The sequence below is a fragment of the Schistocerca piceifrons genome, chromosome 5, assembly GCF_021461385.2.
Source record: "Schistocerca piceifrons isolate TAMUIC-IGC-003096 chromosome 5, iqSchPice1.1, whole genome shotgun sequence".
Lineage (NCBI taxonomy): Eukaryota > Metazoa > Arthropoda > Insecta > Orthoptera > Acrididae > Schistocerca > Schistocerca piceifrons.
The window spans coordinates 38481574-38500671 of record NC_060142.1 but is presented as its reverse complement, the minus strand read 5'-3'; the positions used below and the strand labels follow the sequence as shown (position 1 = coordinate 38500671).

The 19098-nt window shown below is 44.3% G+C and overlaps 1 non-coding gene across 1 annotated transcript; it reads left to right on the top strand.

Annotated features, from left to right (window-relative positions):
- Positions 1-1588: 1588 nt before the first annotated feature.
- Trnat-ugu lies at positions 1589-1663 on the top strand. Its single transcript has one exon. It is a non-coding gene; the product is annotated as a tRNA-Thr (tRNA).
- Positions 1664-19098: the final 17435 nt, after the last annotated feature.

The window sequence follows — 19098 nt, the reverse complement described above, 5'->3', positions numbered from 1 at the left end:
CTTTAAGTGCCACTGTCATTACCTCCATTTCCTGTTCCACTCGCGTATGGTTCGCGGGAAGAACGACTGCAGGAAAGTCTCCGTGCGCGGTCGAATCTCTCTAATTTTACATTCGAGACCTCCTCGGGAGGTATAAGTAGGGGGAAGCAATATTTTCGATGCCTCATCCAGAAACGCACCCTCTCAAAACCTGGCGAGCAAGCTACACCGCGATGCAGAGCGCCTCTCTTGCAGAGTCTGCCACTTGAGTTTGCTAAACATCTCCGTGAACGCTATCACGCTTGCCAAATAACCCTGGTTGCAGCCCCTCAACTGGCCTGCTTCTAACCAGCAGACGGCCTTCATTTGGATCGAGGCAGAACCAGCTTTCATCAGAAAACGGAACCCTGCCCTCCAGTGAGCTTTCGCTTCACCCACTGAAGTCGCAAATGGCGGTGGTTTGGGGTCAGTGGAATTCACGCTACATGACGTCTGGCTCGAAACTGTCCTTGAGGTAACCGATTTGTAACAGTTCATTGTGTCACTGTGTGCCAACCGCTGCTCAGATTTCTGCTGCAGATGCAGTACGATGCACCAGGAGCTATACACCGAATGCGATGCTCTTCCCTCTCGGTAGAGCCACGTGGCCGTCCGGACTCCGGTCCTCTTGTGTCCGTACAGTCTAGTAACCTCCGGTGCCAGCAGTCGTGTGCAGTGGCTACATTCCTGCCAAGTCTTCCTGCAGTACCGCAGAAGGAACATCCAGCTTGTCGTAGCCCTATTACACAACCTCGTTTAGATTAGAGATTAGAATTGTATTAATACCTTCAGTTGCTAACGGGCGTTGATATACTGTGTGGTCAGAAAATGTCTGAAACGCTTGTATGGATGTTGCAGGGCAGATTGTACTGAGATATGAATGTTACAAAAACAATTCGATACGTTGCGCCGTTTCCGAGTTATTTAGCACTGAAGGTAGCCTATCAGATCGTCGCGCGCGTAAATTCAAGTTTCAGCTAGCGAGACAAAGCACTCGTTGGGCAACACCGTCCCTGGCAGGCCGCTTGAATCCGAGCGCGTGACGCTCCTGGTTACATGGCACACGCTATATCCATCTTTTTTTTTTTAATCTCATTTTGTTCGTTTATGATCATTGTATCTGCTCGGGGCGGACGTTGCAAGACACCCGTTTCAGTTCGTCGTTGATCCATTAACTCAGTTTTTTTTTTTTTTATTACAAAGGGCAGCTAACCCTGTGACCGAACACGCTGAGTTACCATGCCGGCTTCGTCGGAGCCACCGAGGGCACAGAGGATACCGCGACTGCAGGGACTGTCTCGGGCACACCTCACGCGAGATCCACATTCTCACCTTGTATGTCCACACACTACATTCGTAGTGTCCCACCCCAACACACGCATTACTCGTGCAAGACATTCTTACCAAGTCCCGTAAGAGTTCGGGGAATATGTGTGCATCCGCACAGAAGACAAGGGTCATGTGTTGTGGTGGGACACTACGAATGTAGTCTGTGGACGTACAAGGTGAGAATGTGGGTCCCGCGGAAGGGCGTGCGCGAGATAGTCCCTGCAGTCGCGCTATCCTCTGTGCCCTCGGTGGCTCAGATGGATAGAGCGTCTGCCATGTAAGCAGGAGATCCCGGGTTCGAGTCCCGGTCAGGGCGCACATTTTCACCTGTCCTCGTTGATATATATCAACGCCCCTTAGCAGCTGAAAGTATTAAAACAATTCTAACTTCGTTCTAGACTGCTGCAGGTCATCATTCGGAGATGTCCGAAAGAACAGACACCATATTCATAAAAGTATATCGTTCAGACTCAGTGAGGTATTTGCGTTAAAGGCATTCTTGAGAAACATCAACTCACCATTTGCAATGTCAAAAATAACTAAGGCTCACGACCGTTAAAGTGGACCTGATTTGCATCGTCATAGTGGCGCCACTAGCGGCACTCTTACGTGACTCGCGCGAAATTTTAATAGGCAACACCTTTCAGACGTAAAAACACGCCCACCAAATTTCGTTTACGTCGCACAACTCCTTCTCAGTGTTGCGATTTTTTTTCCGTCAGTCTCTTTTCTGTCACCAAAAGCGTCGTACTACCAGGCAGGGTAAAAACTGGAAAGAAGCGGCCCTGGTGACTGTAAGAAGGAAGAGTATAGGGACAGAGAGAGACAGAGAGGGGGGAGACGGCAGGGACGCGGCTAGCTAGCCGCCGGCCGCTATCGCTGCTCTGCTCTGCTCTGGTGTGGTGTGGTCGGGCGGCGCCGCGGCCTGGCCGCCTCGGCTAATGCTCCGCGCTCCGATGCCTTCATTAGGGCGGCCCACTACATCATGCGGCCGCCAGCCACTAAATCTCCCCGCTTTAATTAAGCACTGTATCACGCGCGCGCCCGCCCGTGCCGTACCGCGCCGTCACGCGCAAATCGCGATTTATTATTGGCTTTTCACTCCCACCCCTCCAGATTACTGCTGCCGTGTTAATGCGATTCGCCGTCACAGGTGAGAACCACAGCGCCGCCAGCTAGCGACAATTCATTACTGGCGCCAGTGCTACTGCGCTGGCACAACTAGAGCGCCCTGATGGCCACAAACCGGCCAGTTCGTAATGCTGGGCGGAACACTACAGCATACACTACTGGCCATTAAAATTGCTGCACCAAGAACAAATGCAGATGACAAACGGGTATTCATTGGACAAATATATTATACTAGAACTGACATGTGATTACATTTTCACGCAATTTGCGTGCATAGATCCTCAGAAATCAGTACCCACAACGCCGTGCGGTTAAAGGCGCTGCAGTCTGGAACCGCAAGACCGCTACGGTCGCAGGTTCGAATCCTGCCTCGGGCATGGATGTTTGTGATGTCCTTAGGTTAGTTAGGTTTAACTAGTTCTAAGTTCTAGGGGACTAATGACCTCAGCAGTTGAGTCCCATTGTTCTCAGAGCCATTTTGAACCAGTACCCAGAACAACCACCTCTGGCCATAATGACGGCCTTGATACGCCTGGGCATTGAGTCAAACACAGCTTGGATGGCGTGTACAGGTACAGCTGCCCATGGAGCTTCAACACGATACCACAGTTCATCAAGAGTAGTGACTGGCGTATTGTGACGAGCCAGTTGCTCGGCCACCATTGACCAGACGTTTTCAATTGGTGAGAGATCTGGAGAATCTGTTGGTCAGGGCAGCGGTCTAACATTTTCTGTATCCAGAAAGGCCCGTACAGGGCCTGCAACATGCGGTCGTGCTTTATCCTGCTGAAATTTAGGGTTTCGAAGGGATCGAATGAAGGGTAGAGCCACGGGTCATAACACATCTGAAATGTAACGTCCACTGTTCAAAGTGCCGTCAATACGAACAAGAGGTGACCGAGACGTGTAACCAGTGACACCCCATACCATCACGCTGGGTGATACGCCAGTATGGCGATGACGAATACACGCTTCCAATGTGGGTTCACCGTGATGTCGCGAAACACGGATGCTACCATCATGATGCTGTAAACAGAACCTGGATTCATCAGAAAAAATTACGTTTTGCTATTCGTGCACCCAGGTACGTCGTTTAATACACCATCGCAGGCGCTCCTGTCTGTGATGCAGCGTCAAGGGTAACCGCAGCCACGGTCTCCGTGCTGATAGTCCATGCTGCTGACAACGTCGTCGAACTGTTCGTGCAGATGGTTGTTGTGTTGCAAACGTCCCCAACTGTTGACTCAGGGATCGAGACGTGGATGCCATGCGGATAAGTTGCCTGTCGTGTCAACTTCTAATGATACGTGGCCGTTGGGATCCAGCACGGCGTTCCGTGTTACCCCCCTGCACCCACCGATTCCATATTCTGCTAACAGTCATTGGATCTCGACCAACGCGAGCAGCAGTGTCGCGATACGATAAACCGCAATTGTGATAGGCTACAATCCGACCTTTATCAAAGTCGGAAACGTGATGGTACTCATTTCTCCTCCTTAGAAAAGGCATCACAACAACGTTTCACCAGGCAACACCGGTCAACTGCTGTTTCTGTATGAGAAATCGGTTGGAAACTTTCCTCATGTAAGCACCGTGCAGATGTCGCTACCAGCGCCAACCTTGTGTGAATGCTCTGAAAAGCTTATCATTTGCATATCACAGCATCTTCTTCCTGTCGCTTAAATTTCGCATCTCTAGCACGTCATCTTCGTGGTGTAGCAATTTTAATGGCCAGTAGTGTAATTATTGGGTTGGCGCATATATTCGTAGCGATTCCCCGTACATTAATAAACACGACAGATACACGTAACAGGGACTTTAGTCATCAATAGTATATTCTCCCTAACTATTTACAACGGTCTGCCAATTCTGGGGTAACTTTTGGATTCAGTTACAGTAGAAATCACGTGGTTTCGAGGCGAAAAAGTCATCGAGCCAAGTTCGCAGCATACTGTCGTTCTGAAAGGAAGTTCCTTGAAGATTGTTCGGTACAGAGTGGGAAAGGTGAAAATTTGAGGGTGCAGATCGGGATGAATAAGTTAGGTGCGGGATGACTTCCCAACCCAACTGCCGTATGATGTTTTTTGTCAGTCTAGTAGAGCGCGGGCGGGCGTTATCGTGGAATACGATCGCCTCACGCAGTCTTCCTCGTCGTTCTTCTCGGATTGCGTCTGCAAGACGTCTCATTTGTTCGCAATAAATGTCAGCAGTGAAGGTTACACTTTGGGGAAATAACTCCCAGTACACCACGCATTCGTTGTTCTACTAGATGCATAACATTATCTTCTGCGGAAGCTGCTGCCTTGTTTGGGCTCAACCATTCATTCATTTTTCCTTATATTGGCACAAAAACATCATTTATCGTCATCACTAACGATAAATAATAGGAATGGCCGGTGTGGTTCACGAGCAAATTGATGACGAGAGAGCAGAGATGCACATATGTCCACACATATGTCCACCCGCTGATTTTTGTGACTTTGGCTTAGAGCACGCTGTGCACATACACCCAATCTTTGAACATTCCCCACTGCATGTAAACGTCGCACGATGATGGAATGGTCATAGTTCATCAGATTTTCCAATTCTAGAGTACACTGAAGTATATTATTGTGGATTGACGCGTTTGAACGATCTTCATCAACCACAAAGGTTTTTCTGAACGTGAAGAGTCACTGATGTCAAAACGATTCTCCTTGGAACGAAAAAAACACTTTCTTGCCGTGCTCTGTCCAGTAACATTATGCCCATATACGGTGCAAATGTTTCTGGCTGCCTCCGCTGCTGTCACCCCTCTAATGAACTCAAACTCAAACAGTATAACACGTCGGAAATGTTCCAATTTCTCCACTTGGCACTCCATTTTCTAGCGTCCACAGCACCAACCACTCTCTCCAACTAACAAAATGACAATATGTAAACTTAAACAGCAACAGTGAACGGCAAATAAAAAATGACAATCGATAAGTAAACACATAGCAACCGGAAAACCAACATGCAAAACAAAAACGCTACGAACTACAGCAATAACCTAAAATTATTACTGAAACGTTTTTCCCTTGCTACTTTATGTGTTACTGTCATTACTATTCATTTTGACTGAACTGACTATTCAAATGGTTCAAATGGCTCTGAGCACTATGGGACTTAACATCTGAGGTTATCAGTCCCCTAAAGACATCACACGCATCCATGCCCGAGGCAGGATTCGAACCTGCGACCGTAGCGATCGCGCGGTTCCAGACTGAACCGCCTAGAACCGCTCGACCACAGAGGTCGGCGAACTGACTATTCTATGAATGTTGTTAACTACATATGTCTCGACAGGAACACACTCTTGGAAAATCTAAATGTAGCAAAGATAAGGAACGGCGAGCAATAGGTTGTCTACAACTTGTACAGAAACCAGACTACATTTATAGGAGTCGAAGGGCATATAAGAAAAGTAGTAGTTGAAAAGGGAGTGATGCAGAATTGCTATTTATCCCCAGTGTTATTCAATCTATACTTTGAGTAAACTATGAAGGAAACAAGGCAGAAATCCGTAAAGGGAATTAAGGTTTAGCGAGAAGATATGAGGACTTGAGACTTACCGATGACACCGTTATTGTGCCAGAGACTGCAAAGGTCTTGGAAGACGAGTTGAATGAAATGGATATTCTCTTGAAAAGTGCTTATGAGATATACATCGACAAAAGTAAAACAAGGGTAATGGAAGAATGCAGTCGAATCAAATCAGGCGACCTTGAGATAATTAGGCTATGAAATGAAATACTAAATGTAGTACATGAGTTCTGCTACTTGGAAAGCAAAATAATTTTCATGCCAGAAGTAGACAGGCACAGGGAAGAAAAGTATTTCTGAAAGAGAGAAATTCGTTAAAAACAAATATAACTTTAAGGATGTGAAAGTCCTTTCTGAAAGTATTCGTCTGGAGTGCAGCCTTGTACACAAGTGAAGGTGGACGATAAAAAGTTCAGACAAAAGGAGATTTAGGGCACAATCTGACTAAAGGAAGAGGTCGGTTAATAAGTCAGATCCTGAAGCATCAACGAATCGTCCACTTGCTAATGGAGGTAAGTATTATAGTTAAAAATTGTAGGAGGGAGACCAATGTTTGAGTACAGTAAGCAGGCTCAAACAGATGACAGTTATAGCTGTTATTCATAGCTGAAAAGGCTTATACATGATAGATTGGGGTGAAAGGCTGCATCAGATCAGCCATAGGACTGAAAATCACGATAAAAATATCTAACGTGAAATATCAAAACAAAATCCCAAAAAATCGTATTAGTAGACGTTCTGGAAATAGTCTAAGACGTAGTTCTAGACCAAAGATGGGTCTTTGCCATGTGGTGAAAGTCTTTCAGGGAGTCAGTTTGTAGCACTTGAGGCACAGAGCTCAAACTACGAGAGGGAGAGAGAATGCGAAACTCAGTGGCTCTGTTGTGCTGTAGAGCAGACCATCTGATGCTTTTGGTTTTGAGTCACACTGGGAAACAAAACCTCCACAGTGTACTGACTAATGATTACCAGGCTCTATGATGCTTGGCAAAAGAGTACTGCTATGCAGTAGCAGCAGTAGTAGTAGTAGTAGTAGTAGTTGTTGTTGTTGTTGTTACGGCGTAAAGTCAGCGCCGGCACGCCAGTCGGGAACGATAGAGAAGAGACGGCTGTGAGAAGAGGGCAACCAATCGCACGCTGACCGAACCCTCTCCAGGACGACAACGCGACAACAGCGGCCCCTAGGTGAAGACAACCTAAATGCCGCGCCCAATTTGTGGAGCCCACTTCGACAGGAGCGTCAACGTTAGCCACTTCGTTAGAAATCTCTATGTCGCACAGACTTGTGTTGGTCTATTCCGAAGAAGATTGATTATTTTGTATGTCGCCCTTTGCTTGTGACACATCTGAGAAAGTTAAGTACTGGAATTGTTTAGTTGTAATAAAACTCATTAATACAAGTTGTTTGTCTAGCAAACCCAGTATGCAGGGTTCCTAGACACAGCAGTAGTAGTGGTAGTAATCTCTTCTATAATTCGAGTATAAGAAAAGTTAATATCAGGCAGGACAAATCACTTGGCATCTGTAGCAGTGAAACTGTAAGATCAAATCACTACAGATGCGTAGAAACGTTATCAATGTTTTATGTTATATGGAACAACAATAGAATGTTGTAGGTGAATAACACAATCAGTCACAAATAGTTTGAAAATGTTTTATTTCAATGCCACAACCACTTTCCATCTGATATGAAGATGGGCTTGGGCATGGTAACCTGAAACCAATTACAGCACTAAAGTAAAGCATTTTAAAATTTTTGTTGCTGGTTGCGTCACTCACTATCTATCATTAACGGCTGCGGAGTTCACAAGATCCAACATGAATAAAATAAAAATATAATTTTATATGAAATGTAACTGTAGACACTTTTGATCATTTTCCCAAGTAATTATTATCTGGAAAAGGATAAATATCCAATTGTATTCACAGTGTCATTGTATGGCCGATTCTTAAATGAGAAATGATGTTGATCTACAATGCCAGAAAGTAGAAGTAAATTACTCTCATTATCAAAGTTCAGACTAACTCGAAGTTACTCATTAATCGAAACTTGAACAATATTAATAATAGAATTTTTGAATTAAATGTTTGCAATAGTATTGGAAACACTACACTCTGGCTAATTTCTTTAATTTAGTTTTGCTTTGATAACACTAATTAATATTGTGTTAATTATATTTATGTGTCAATGTCTCAGCTGTCGAATTCCAGCGTCGCGATAGAGTTGTGTTACTTACCCTTTAGTAGTAATATTCAGTGTGAATAAATACTAAATTTAACTAAATTTAACGTTTTGATGATTAAGAAACCTAATTGAAAAGAATCTGTGGCAGTAAGGGTTACAGTGAGCATCATTATTAAAATTTCGCACGCAGCAGTTAACAATTTGTTTTTCATCATATGAAATGATTCTAAAATTATCATTCTGCAGGTTGTCGTTACCTAAATATTATGTCTTACAAGACATCATAGTCGCCGTTGACTGTATAAAATATTTATTGTTACTATTGCAATTTCAGCCTTATGGCCATTTTCAAGTAACACTGCAAAGTTACATTCTGCCAGAATATAAAACTATCTGACATGTCGTCGTCAAAAAGCAGCCTTTTCACTATGAGAGTCCCACAAGATCCGATGAGTACGACACTTATTACATCGTAATATGTTGTTAAATATATACTGAATTGTCGATGTTACCATCGTTCTAATAATCTATCACACATACAAGTTCAGGTGCACTGACAACATGTGGAGGCCGAAATTGCAATAGTAACAATAAATATTTTATACAGTCAACGGCGTCTATGATGTCTTTTAAGAAATATAATATGACTGTGAATCCCAGCCATGAGAAGTTAACTAAATATTATGTTTGCACACGTGTAGTGATTGACGTCACTGGTGGTAGTATAACTGACAGTTACGTAAATCCAGTTACAATAATAACCAAATGGTTCATATGCAAATTGACCATCTTTTGGGATGGCAGCAACACTCTTCAGTAATTTAACTAGTCACAGTCAAAGCCAAAGCAGTCCCATACTCAGCAAATGAGTGTAGGGAAGCAGATGCAGAAATCCCACATCGCTGCTCATGGCGATCACCATCAACAGTGTCGCATGCCTTCACTTCATGAGATACTGCGGCGAAATGTGGACTTTAACCCGTGACGTTGACGGAAAATCTGGTGATCATGAACTTTACACCATCACCTCTCCTCCCCTTACTTTCCAAATACCGTCAGTCAAAATTTACCACCACCGTGTGGACAAGAGTGCATTAGCGACTTCGGCTACGGAAGCTTGTAATTTAACTAGCATTTCAGTTAAATACGAATACTGATAAGCTATAAGTCCATCTGTTCGCTCTTAGTGTAATTGAATAGCATGCTTACGATTTCTTAATTCAACATTTTGCTGATTTAGGGAAATAAATCACAAATCTAGCGTCTAGATGTACATTTCCTATGTCGTTTTGACTGAAGTATTTCGAAATGCATGACTTATTACGAGCTGTCAGGTACACATAATCACGGTCAAATTAATTAAGCCGAAAAATCTAAAAGCTTACCAAAAAAAAGCTCCAGTCTGTACTGTAGTACTGGCTAGATATTTAGGTACAATATACCAAGGTTTGTAAAGCGAGAAAAAATTTCACAGTCATCTTTTTTCAGATCTCTTTCTTTCTATTTTCTTACATGAAATACAGTGCGGTAACGAAGTCACTTCATTTGTTTTCTCGACGGAGTTGGCACAGTAGTTCAGACACTGATTCCACACTCGGTTGGACAGACTATAAAACCTCTGTTCGCCTACCCCTATTTATGTTTTCTGCGGTTTTCCCAAAACGTTTAAGGCAACTGTTTAAAGTTGGTTTCTTCGAAAAAAAGGACACCGCCGATTGCTTCCTAAGCCTTCTCCAGTCCAAGCTTGTACCCCAATGATTTAGTTGTCAATCATACATTCAAGAACAATCTAACTTCTATTTTTGGATTTGTTTAAAGAATTACTGCCAACGGCCTTGCCGCAATGGTAGCACTTGTTCCCGTCAAGTCACCGAAGTTAAGCGCTGTAGAGCTTGACTAGCACCTCGATGGCTGACCGTCCGGGTCTACCGAGCGCCGTCAGAAAACGAGGCGCACTCAGCCCTTGTGAGACCAATTGAAGAGCTACTGGATAGAGAAGTAGCGGCTCCGGTAACGAAAGCTGACAAGGGCTGGGAGAGCGATGTGTTGACCATTTGGCCCTCCAAATGGTTCAAATGGCTCTGAGCACTACGGGACTCAACTTCTGAGGTCATCAGTCCCCCAGAACTTAGAACTACTTAAACTTAACTAACCTAAGGACATCACATACATCCATGCCCGAGGCAGGATTCGGACCTGCGACCGTAGGGGTCGCGCGGTTCCAGACTGTAGCGCCTAGAACCGCTTGGCCACCCCGGCTGACTTTGGCCCTCCATATCAGCATCCAGTGACGCCTATCGTTGAGGGTGACACGGCGGTCGGTCGGTGCCGTTGGGCCCCCCGAAGCCTGTTCAGAGGGAGTTTAGTTTACTTTCACGAATTACGCATGTATTTTTAACTACGTCGGTATACTATTCATGCCAGTCTAATCATCACAGCACAGAAATGCCCCCTAACGTACACTGCTGGGCATAAAAATACTGCAACTCCAGAAGCAATAACAAGTAACGAAATTTTATGTGTTGTGCGTATGCAGTACAGTAAGCAATAACACATGATGAAACTTTTTGGTGATCTGGGGCTACAGAGAGTACAAAATTTAGCACTCAGAGCAGTCACCAATAGCACCCACAATGAGTCTGATTGAGCTCATATGACGCATTCGAGTACCCCATTTCACGCTGCTTCAGCTCTGTTCCTGAGTTCAGCAGTCGTAGTGGCTATCCAGCGCTGGCGTACCAGTCTCTCGCTGATTCATAACCGGATGTATTCAGTGGGTAAAAGGCACTGGAGAATTTGTTGTCTGGGCAACTGTCGAGCCCTCTCTGCGCCCAGGTAAGTCACGACAGCACGAGCAATACACAGTCTTCCGTAACCTTGTTGAAGAACCGAGATCTCGAGAATGGGGCGCAGCTACCGGCCTTAACTCGACAGAAATATAACGTCTGCTGTCAAATTACTCGTTATACAAACCAGAAGTTATATCGCCTATAACACCTCATATACATATGATGCCAGGTGCCAGTCCCATATGACTATGACGAATGCAATCTGGTAACTTACGTTCTCGTCACAGCCTTCAAACGTGGATACGCCCTTCGTGATACTAAACCCAGGACCAGGAGTTGACGAAAAGAAACGTAGTGTCCAGTGCTGTCGTTGGACTCAACACTCTGGGCCTGCCTCTTTCGGCTGCTGTGACAATGAAATACGCAACAATATCGATGTTCTCTCAGGCACTAGTCCCGTGGAGCCTGCATTCCGCTCACTTTATTCCTCTTCAACCGACTTCTGAACGAGAAACCAACTGCGTAGTAGTTCTTCACATAGAGATTGCAGTTGGCGTTACTGATACCCGCTCTACTTGTTTACATACCAAGTCAATCACGCCAAGTTGATTTTTATCTGTAAACTTCATGGGATTGCAATTTTAATGGCCAGAATGTCTTAGGCAACACCTCTGCAGATGTAAATATTATGCTAATTGCGAAGAAGTAGCAAATCATATCCTCACAGAGAGAGGTTTCACTGCACTTCAGCTATCTCCTACGAAGGACAACATACCACTAGAGTTTTAAACCTACCTTAGCCTACTGAAGACTATCATAAGTGTAGATTACGGTAGTTTTCCTAGTGGCTTTGGTCAGTTAAAGTCGTAGCTGCATTACTTGTACATTAAGTTTGTTGCATACCTATCGCGAGTTACTTCATAACGATCGTTTTCTTTATGTATACAATAAGTGTCTTGCTAGACTGCAATAAACCGTCTAGAAACTGAATGAGGGTATACAAAGGACCAGGTAACCTAAGGAACGTTTTTGTTCTACCTACTTATGCCCCTGTCTGCTAACTAAAAGTAAACAGTATGTATAGCAAAATTGAAACTGTTAATATTTCATTCTGATTTATACCAAAATTGTTGATTCGTAACGCGAAACAGAGGGATGCTGTAGCAAAAATAAACTAAACAATACAGATTTATCACATAGTGCAAGAAAATTCAACTTCCTCAACAAAAACGTAAAATAAAAAAAGATCTAAACAAAAATATGTCAAACATCGGTTCAATACTTTGCCGAAATTACGTAAAACATGTTTCTGTTATTCATAAACAACTTCCGCGTTTATTAATAATAACAGGAAACTCTGTCCTCGAATCAGGATGAAGAAATTTCTATTGTACTTGCATCAAAAGTAATTGCTTTGGTTGCATAAAAGTGCAAAAGTTACGTGAACATCTAATTTTTATTACTTATAAAGTGCAATTTATGTTCTGTATGGATATAAAGTACACAATGGACTAACAACGAATGATTCGCGGCTCTAATTATTTGCAAAACAAACAACCAAACAAACAAAAAGGAAAAGAGAAGTGGTGGGCACCCAGTTGCTCCCTTATACATTAGCCGGCCGCCGTGGCCGAAATTCGTGAAACATGTATAGGCCTATGAAAAATAATTAAACCATTTTTATGACGTTTCCGCCTCGACTGATATTAAACGGATTTATTAATTTACGATCAATAGGAATGAATGTCCTGTTGTGTCTAGACAAGACAGCCTAGACACAATGAGAGGAAGCCGAAAGGCACGCGCTTAAACTCACGCAGGCTGGCGTGAGGTCTGAAACAGGATACGTAATGAATACTATAAAGAAAAGTACGTAGCTTCTGGAATACTTAACTTTAATCCATAATTGTATAACATCGCTCTTGATGATACATGCTTCATATAATAAATATCAATTGAATACGGCGCCTTGCTAGGTCGTAGCAATTGACTTAGCTGAAGGCTATGCTAACTATCTTCTCGGCAAATGAGAGAGTCTTCGTCAGTGTAGCATCGCTAGCAAAGTCGTCCGTACAACTGGGGCGAGTGCCAGGACGTCTCTCTAGACCTGCCGTGTGGTGGCGCTCGGTCTGCAATTACTGACAGTGGCGACACGCGGGTCCGACGTATACTACCGGACCGCGGCCGATTTAAAGGCTACCACCTAGCAAGTGTGGTGTCTGGCGGTGACACCACATGTGCAATGGTGCACTTCATAGTGAACTGCTTTTTAGAACGTCACAATTGCTGACTTCATCGTAAATAAATAAAATTAAAACAGTCCAGGCCGACAAAGATTCATATTTCTAATATACCGAAGGACTGTCGACGCGAGAAAACTGTAAATATGTAAACTGTGTCTTGAATAAGGCGCATAGTCTCCCAAAACAATAAACTGATGAATACTGTACAAGTTCTTTGAACGGACTAAAAAAAACCGTCATCGGGGCAATGTAAATGTTTTCGCAGCGATAAAACAGCATACCTGTAAGTACAAAAGGTACAAACATCCAACCTGTTCCGAATTCCAGTGATCCCCTCATGTTAGCAAATTGTTGATCATATATTGGTATTCACCAAACGGGCGAGAATCTCTTTTCTTGAATGGAAAGTATTCACTGGAGAAACACTATAAAAAGTGCATTGGCCTAGAAGGGATTGCGTCAAAGAGTACTGCAGACGCCTCAGTGTTTCCTCCCACCAGCTCATCCCTACCGGTCGACAGGACACCCAGTGCGACTGGCGACCCCCGCCGAGCACCTCGAGCAGCGACACTTGAAAGCTGTTTCGGAGCAAGACTAGTGCACCAACCTCTGCCCGCTTTACGTCAGACTGTCAGTTGTAAAGAGCCACACTTGCTGAACCTCACTGCAGTTTGTTTACTATGCCCAGCTCATTTCCAGCAGCCCCGCTAATTCAGCAGACGACGTTGGAGATAAAGGACCACGGACTGCTGAGGAAATCTCCACACACGCCTCAAGCTGGCGTCCACTTATCAGCTTCCGTATTATCAGCATGATACAGAACTATTCGCAGCGCAGTCCATTAGTCTCTGGATCCAGTTCTAGCTTAATCCTAGGATTTGTGTTGCGGATAACAGAAGTGAAGCAATGAATCGTACAGTGTCTAGTGCAAGGCTCACTGTCTTCGCACACCCAACAGTATTGCGTGACTGGGATTGAGCTGATCACTCCAATCTTTTCTTTAAAAAAAAAAAAAAAAAAAAAGGAAAATGTCAAAGAGTGGATGCTCATGATTACAAACCAGTAGCTCTATCGTTTGTCTGTTGCAGCGTCCTGGAACATATTCTAAGTTGACCACTGTGACGTTCCCATTAGAAACAAACTTCTGCCTCTGACAGAACATACAAGAGTTCAAGCAACACCACTTTAATGAAAAGCGATTTCACGCAACTAGTAGATGTACGTCAACAGATAGACTGGTCTTCCTAGATTTTCGCCGGCCGGTGTGGCCGTACGGTCTAGGCGCTTCAGTCTGGAACCGCGTGACCGCTCCGGTCGCGGGTTCGAATCTTGCCTCGGGCATGGATGTGTGTGATGTCCTTAGGTTAGTTACGTTTAAGTAGTTCTAAGTTCTAGGGGACTGATGACCACAGATTTTGTCCCATAGTGCTCAGAGCCATCCTAGATTTTCGAAAGGCGTTCCACACAGTATCGCATTATTCACTTATGAGTATGAAACGAACATGTGAAGAGTGTTGCGATGTAATCAAACGTAATATGCACTACTGGCCATTAAAATTGCTACACCAAGAAAAAATGCAGATGGCCTAATATATTATACTAGAACTGACATGTGATTACATTTTCACGCAATTTGGGTGCATAGATACTGAGAAATCAGTACCCAGAACAACCACCTCTAGCCGTAATAATAGCCTTGATATACCTGAGCATTGAGTCAAACAGAGCTTGGATGGTGTGTGCAGCTTCAACACCTCAGTTCATCAACAGTAGTGACTGGCGTATTGTGACGTGCCAGTTGCTCGGCCACCTTTGACCAGACGATTTCAATTGGTGAGAGATCTGGAGAATGTGCTGGCCAGGGCAGCAATCGAACATTTTCTGTATCCAGAAAGGCCCGTACAGGACTTGCAAGATGCGGTCGGGAATTATCCTGCTGAAATGTAGGGTTTTGCAGGGACCGAATGAGGGGTAGAGCCACGGGTCGTAACACATCTGAAATGTAACGTCCACTGTTCAAAGGGCCGTCAATGCGAACAAGAGGTGACCGAGACGTGTAACCAATGGCACCCCGCACCATCACGCCGGGTGATACACCAGTATGGCGATGACGAATACACTGTTCCAATGTGCGTTCACCGCGATGTGGCTAAATACGGATGCGACCATCATGATGCTGTAAAAAGAACCTGGATTCATGCGAAAAAATGACGTTCTGCCATTCGTGCACCCAGGTTCGTTGCTGAGTACACCATCGCAGGCGCTCCTGTCTGTGATGCAGCGTCAAGGGTAACCGCAGTCATGGTCTCCGAGCTGATAGTCCATGATGCTGCGAACGTCGTCGAACTGTTCCTGCAGATGGTTGTTGTCTTGCAAAAGTCCCCATCTGTTGACTCAGTGATCGAGACGTGGCTGCACGATCCGTTACAGCCATGCGGATAAGATGCCTGTCATCTCGACTGCTAGAGATACGAGGCCGTTGGGATCCAGCACGGCGTTCCGCATTACCCTCTTGAACCCACCGATTCCGTATTTTGCTAACAGTCATTGGATCTCGACCAACGCGAGCAGCAGTGTCGCGATACGATAAACCGCAATCGCGATAGGCTACAATCCGACCTTTGTCATAGTCGGAAACGTGATGGTACGCATTTCCCTTACACTAGGCATCCCAACAACGTTTCACCAGGTAACGCCGGTCAGCTGCTGTTTGTGTATGAGAAATCGATTGGAAACTTTCCTCATGACAGCACCTTGTAGGTGTCGCCACCGGCGCCAACCTTGTGTGAGTGCTCTGAAAAGCTAATCATTTGCATATCACAGCATCTTCTTCCTGTCGGTTAAATTTCGCGTCTGTAGCACGTCATCTTCGTGGTGTAGCAATTTTAATGGCCTGTAGTGTACATCTTGAACTCTTTGATACCTATGAGTATCAATACTTTCATCTGTAAGACAAAAAAGTCTCACAAAACTGTATACACAAGAATTCCATATTTTATCCATTGCTGTTTATATTTTGTGTGATTAAGATAATCTTTAGGATTTAACACAAAAATATATAAATCCACTAGGTGTACCCGACTACGCTTTTCTGTGTCTCATTGTACATAAATAGAAAAGAAGAAGAACAGAAAGCACACGTTTCTGGTATGTATGGGAAATGGATATACGTGCTAATGTCCTTCTCTCCCCTCTCTCTGTCCACCTCCACCTCCCCCTTTCTTTCTCCGTCTCCTCCTCCTCCGTCCCTCTCCACGTCCATTGCCTCCTTCCCATTTCCTATGACTATTTTCTCCCACCCCTCTGTCCATATCCTCTTCACCCCTCTCGCGGATCTTGAGTCTTGTTCATTATTATTGGAAATCCACATTCTGTAGTAACATTCTAATCATAAACGAATAAGCCATAAACACAACTTTCTTATATATATATAAATTAAAAAGTATATATCCATATCTGTGTAAACGTTTATTACAGTAGCGTATAAAAATTTCAAAATAAATCTGAAAGGGGAATTTGAAATTTTTGGTAACAATGTTTTCCCTTTATGTGTTATATATACATGTTTTACTACCATACATGGCTACACTGCAGACAAATATTTTCAGAAAATACTTCCTGACAGTTAAATCTAGCCCGTCCGGTTGACCGTGCGGTCTAACGCACGGCTTTCCGAGCGGAAAGGAGCGCCTGGTCCCCGGCACGAATCCGCCCGGCGGATTTGTGTCGAGGTGCGGTGAGCCGGCCAGTCTGTGGATGGTTTTTAGGCGGTTTTCCATCTGCCTCGGCAAATGCGGGCTGGTTCCCCTTATTCCGCCTCAGCTATACTATGTTGGCGATTGCTGCGCAAACAAGTTCTCCATGTACGCGTACACCACCATTACTCTGCCACGCAAACATAGGGGTTACACTCGTCTGCTGTGAGACGTTCCCTGGGGGGTCCACCGGGGGACGAACCGCACAATAACCCTGGGTTCGGTGTGGGGCGGTGGAATGGGTGAAGTGAACCGCAGTAGTCGTTGTGGGGTTGTGGACCACTGCGGTTGCGGCGGGGACGGAGCCTCTCCGTCGTTTCTAGGTCCCCGGTTAACATAACAGTTAAATCTATATCCTATGTCAATAGATTTCTTTGCTTCAGAAATACTTTTCTTGCCAGTGTCAGCCTACATTTTATATCTTCTCTACTTCGGCCCAAATAGCAAAATCATCCAAGTGTCTCGTTTCCTAATCTGATTCCCTTAGTATCACCTGATTAATTCAACTATATTCCATTATCACTATTTTGCTTTTGTTGATGTACATCTTGTGTCCTCCTTTCAAGGCACTGTCCATTCCGTTCAACTGCTCTTCTTTGCTCTTCCAAGTCCTTTGCTGTCTCTCACAGAATTACAATGTTATCAGCAAACTTCCTACTCAAAATTATTCTTTGCTTTCCTTTACTGCTTGCTCAATGTACATATTGAATAACATCGGGGATAGGCTACAACCCTGCCTCACTCCCTTCTCAATCACTGCTTTCCTCTCATGCCCGTCAACTGTTATAACTGGCGTCTGTTTACTGTACAAGTTGTAAACAGCCTTTCGCTCCCTGCTACCTTCAGATTTCAAAGAGAGTATTTCTGTCAACATTGTCAAAAGCTTTCTCCAAACATAAGTCACAGGGTCAATATTGCCTCGCGTGTTCCTATATTTCTCCGGAATCCAAATTGCTCTTACCCAAGGTCAGCTTCTACCAGTTTTTCCATTCTTGTGTAAAGAGAAGAGTGTTTACGACACTTATTTACGAAACTTTGTAATCTCCACACTTGCCTTTAATTTCTGTTAGCAACTTGATCGTAACCGCAATAGTTAAACGAGAGGCCAAGGTTAAATATACCTGCAAGTTCAGAGGAAGTTGATACGTAAGTCACGGTAAGGAGGCGAGCTGTAATGCAACTACCTGTTTAAGGAAGAGCATACGGCATAAGGGGAGGCTCTTACACCAAGTGAGCTGAAATTGGTCCAGGTGCTCCTTACTTGTGTGGAATCATACACATACATAGACACACAAAAAAAAATGGTTCAAACGGCTCTGAGCACTATGGGACTTAACATCTATGGTCATCAGTCCCCTAGAACTTAGGACTACTTAAACCTAACTAACCTAAGGACATCACACAACACCCAGCCATCACGAGGCAGAGAACATACACACACATACCACTCATATTAACATAAATAGACTTTACGTATTTTAGTTTATACGTTATGCATCTCTGCCCACAATGAGCCATGGACCTTCCTGTAGTGGAATGGCTTGTGTACCTCAACTATACAGTTAGTTGCAACCATAACACAGGGGTATCGGTGTAAAGACCAGTCTAGCATGTGGTTCTAGAGGAGGAGCAGCAACCTTTTCAGTAGTTGCTGGGGATTATAACTGATAGACTAATCTAGCCTTGGAACGTTAGACGACATGGACATATTGTGCTGTTATGGCAAACAGGTGAAGGAGAGAAGAACCTACAGCCGATATTTTTTTCCAAGAACATGTTGTTCTACTCTATGGTTCAATCATGATGGCATCTTTGTGGGTAAAACATGCCAGAGCTAAAGTGCCCCCATTCGGGTCACTGGGCACTACTAAGGAGAGTATTGTTATTAGGAAAACCAGAACTACCGTGCTAAGGGTCAGAACACGGAAAGTTGGACCCCTTAATTAGGTGGGTGCTTTAGCACTGTGTAACGTGCTCGAATGTAGCCAACAAATAGCGCGAGAGGCCGCTGTCACACAGGCACACCCAGCAGCCTGGCGCTTCTCAGTTCCTAGCAGCAGCTTCCACATGACGCTCACAAACGT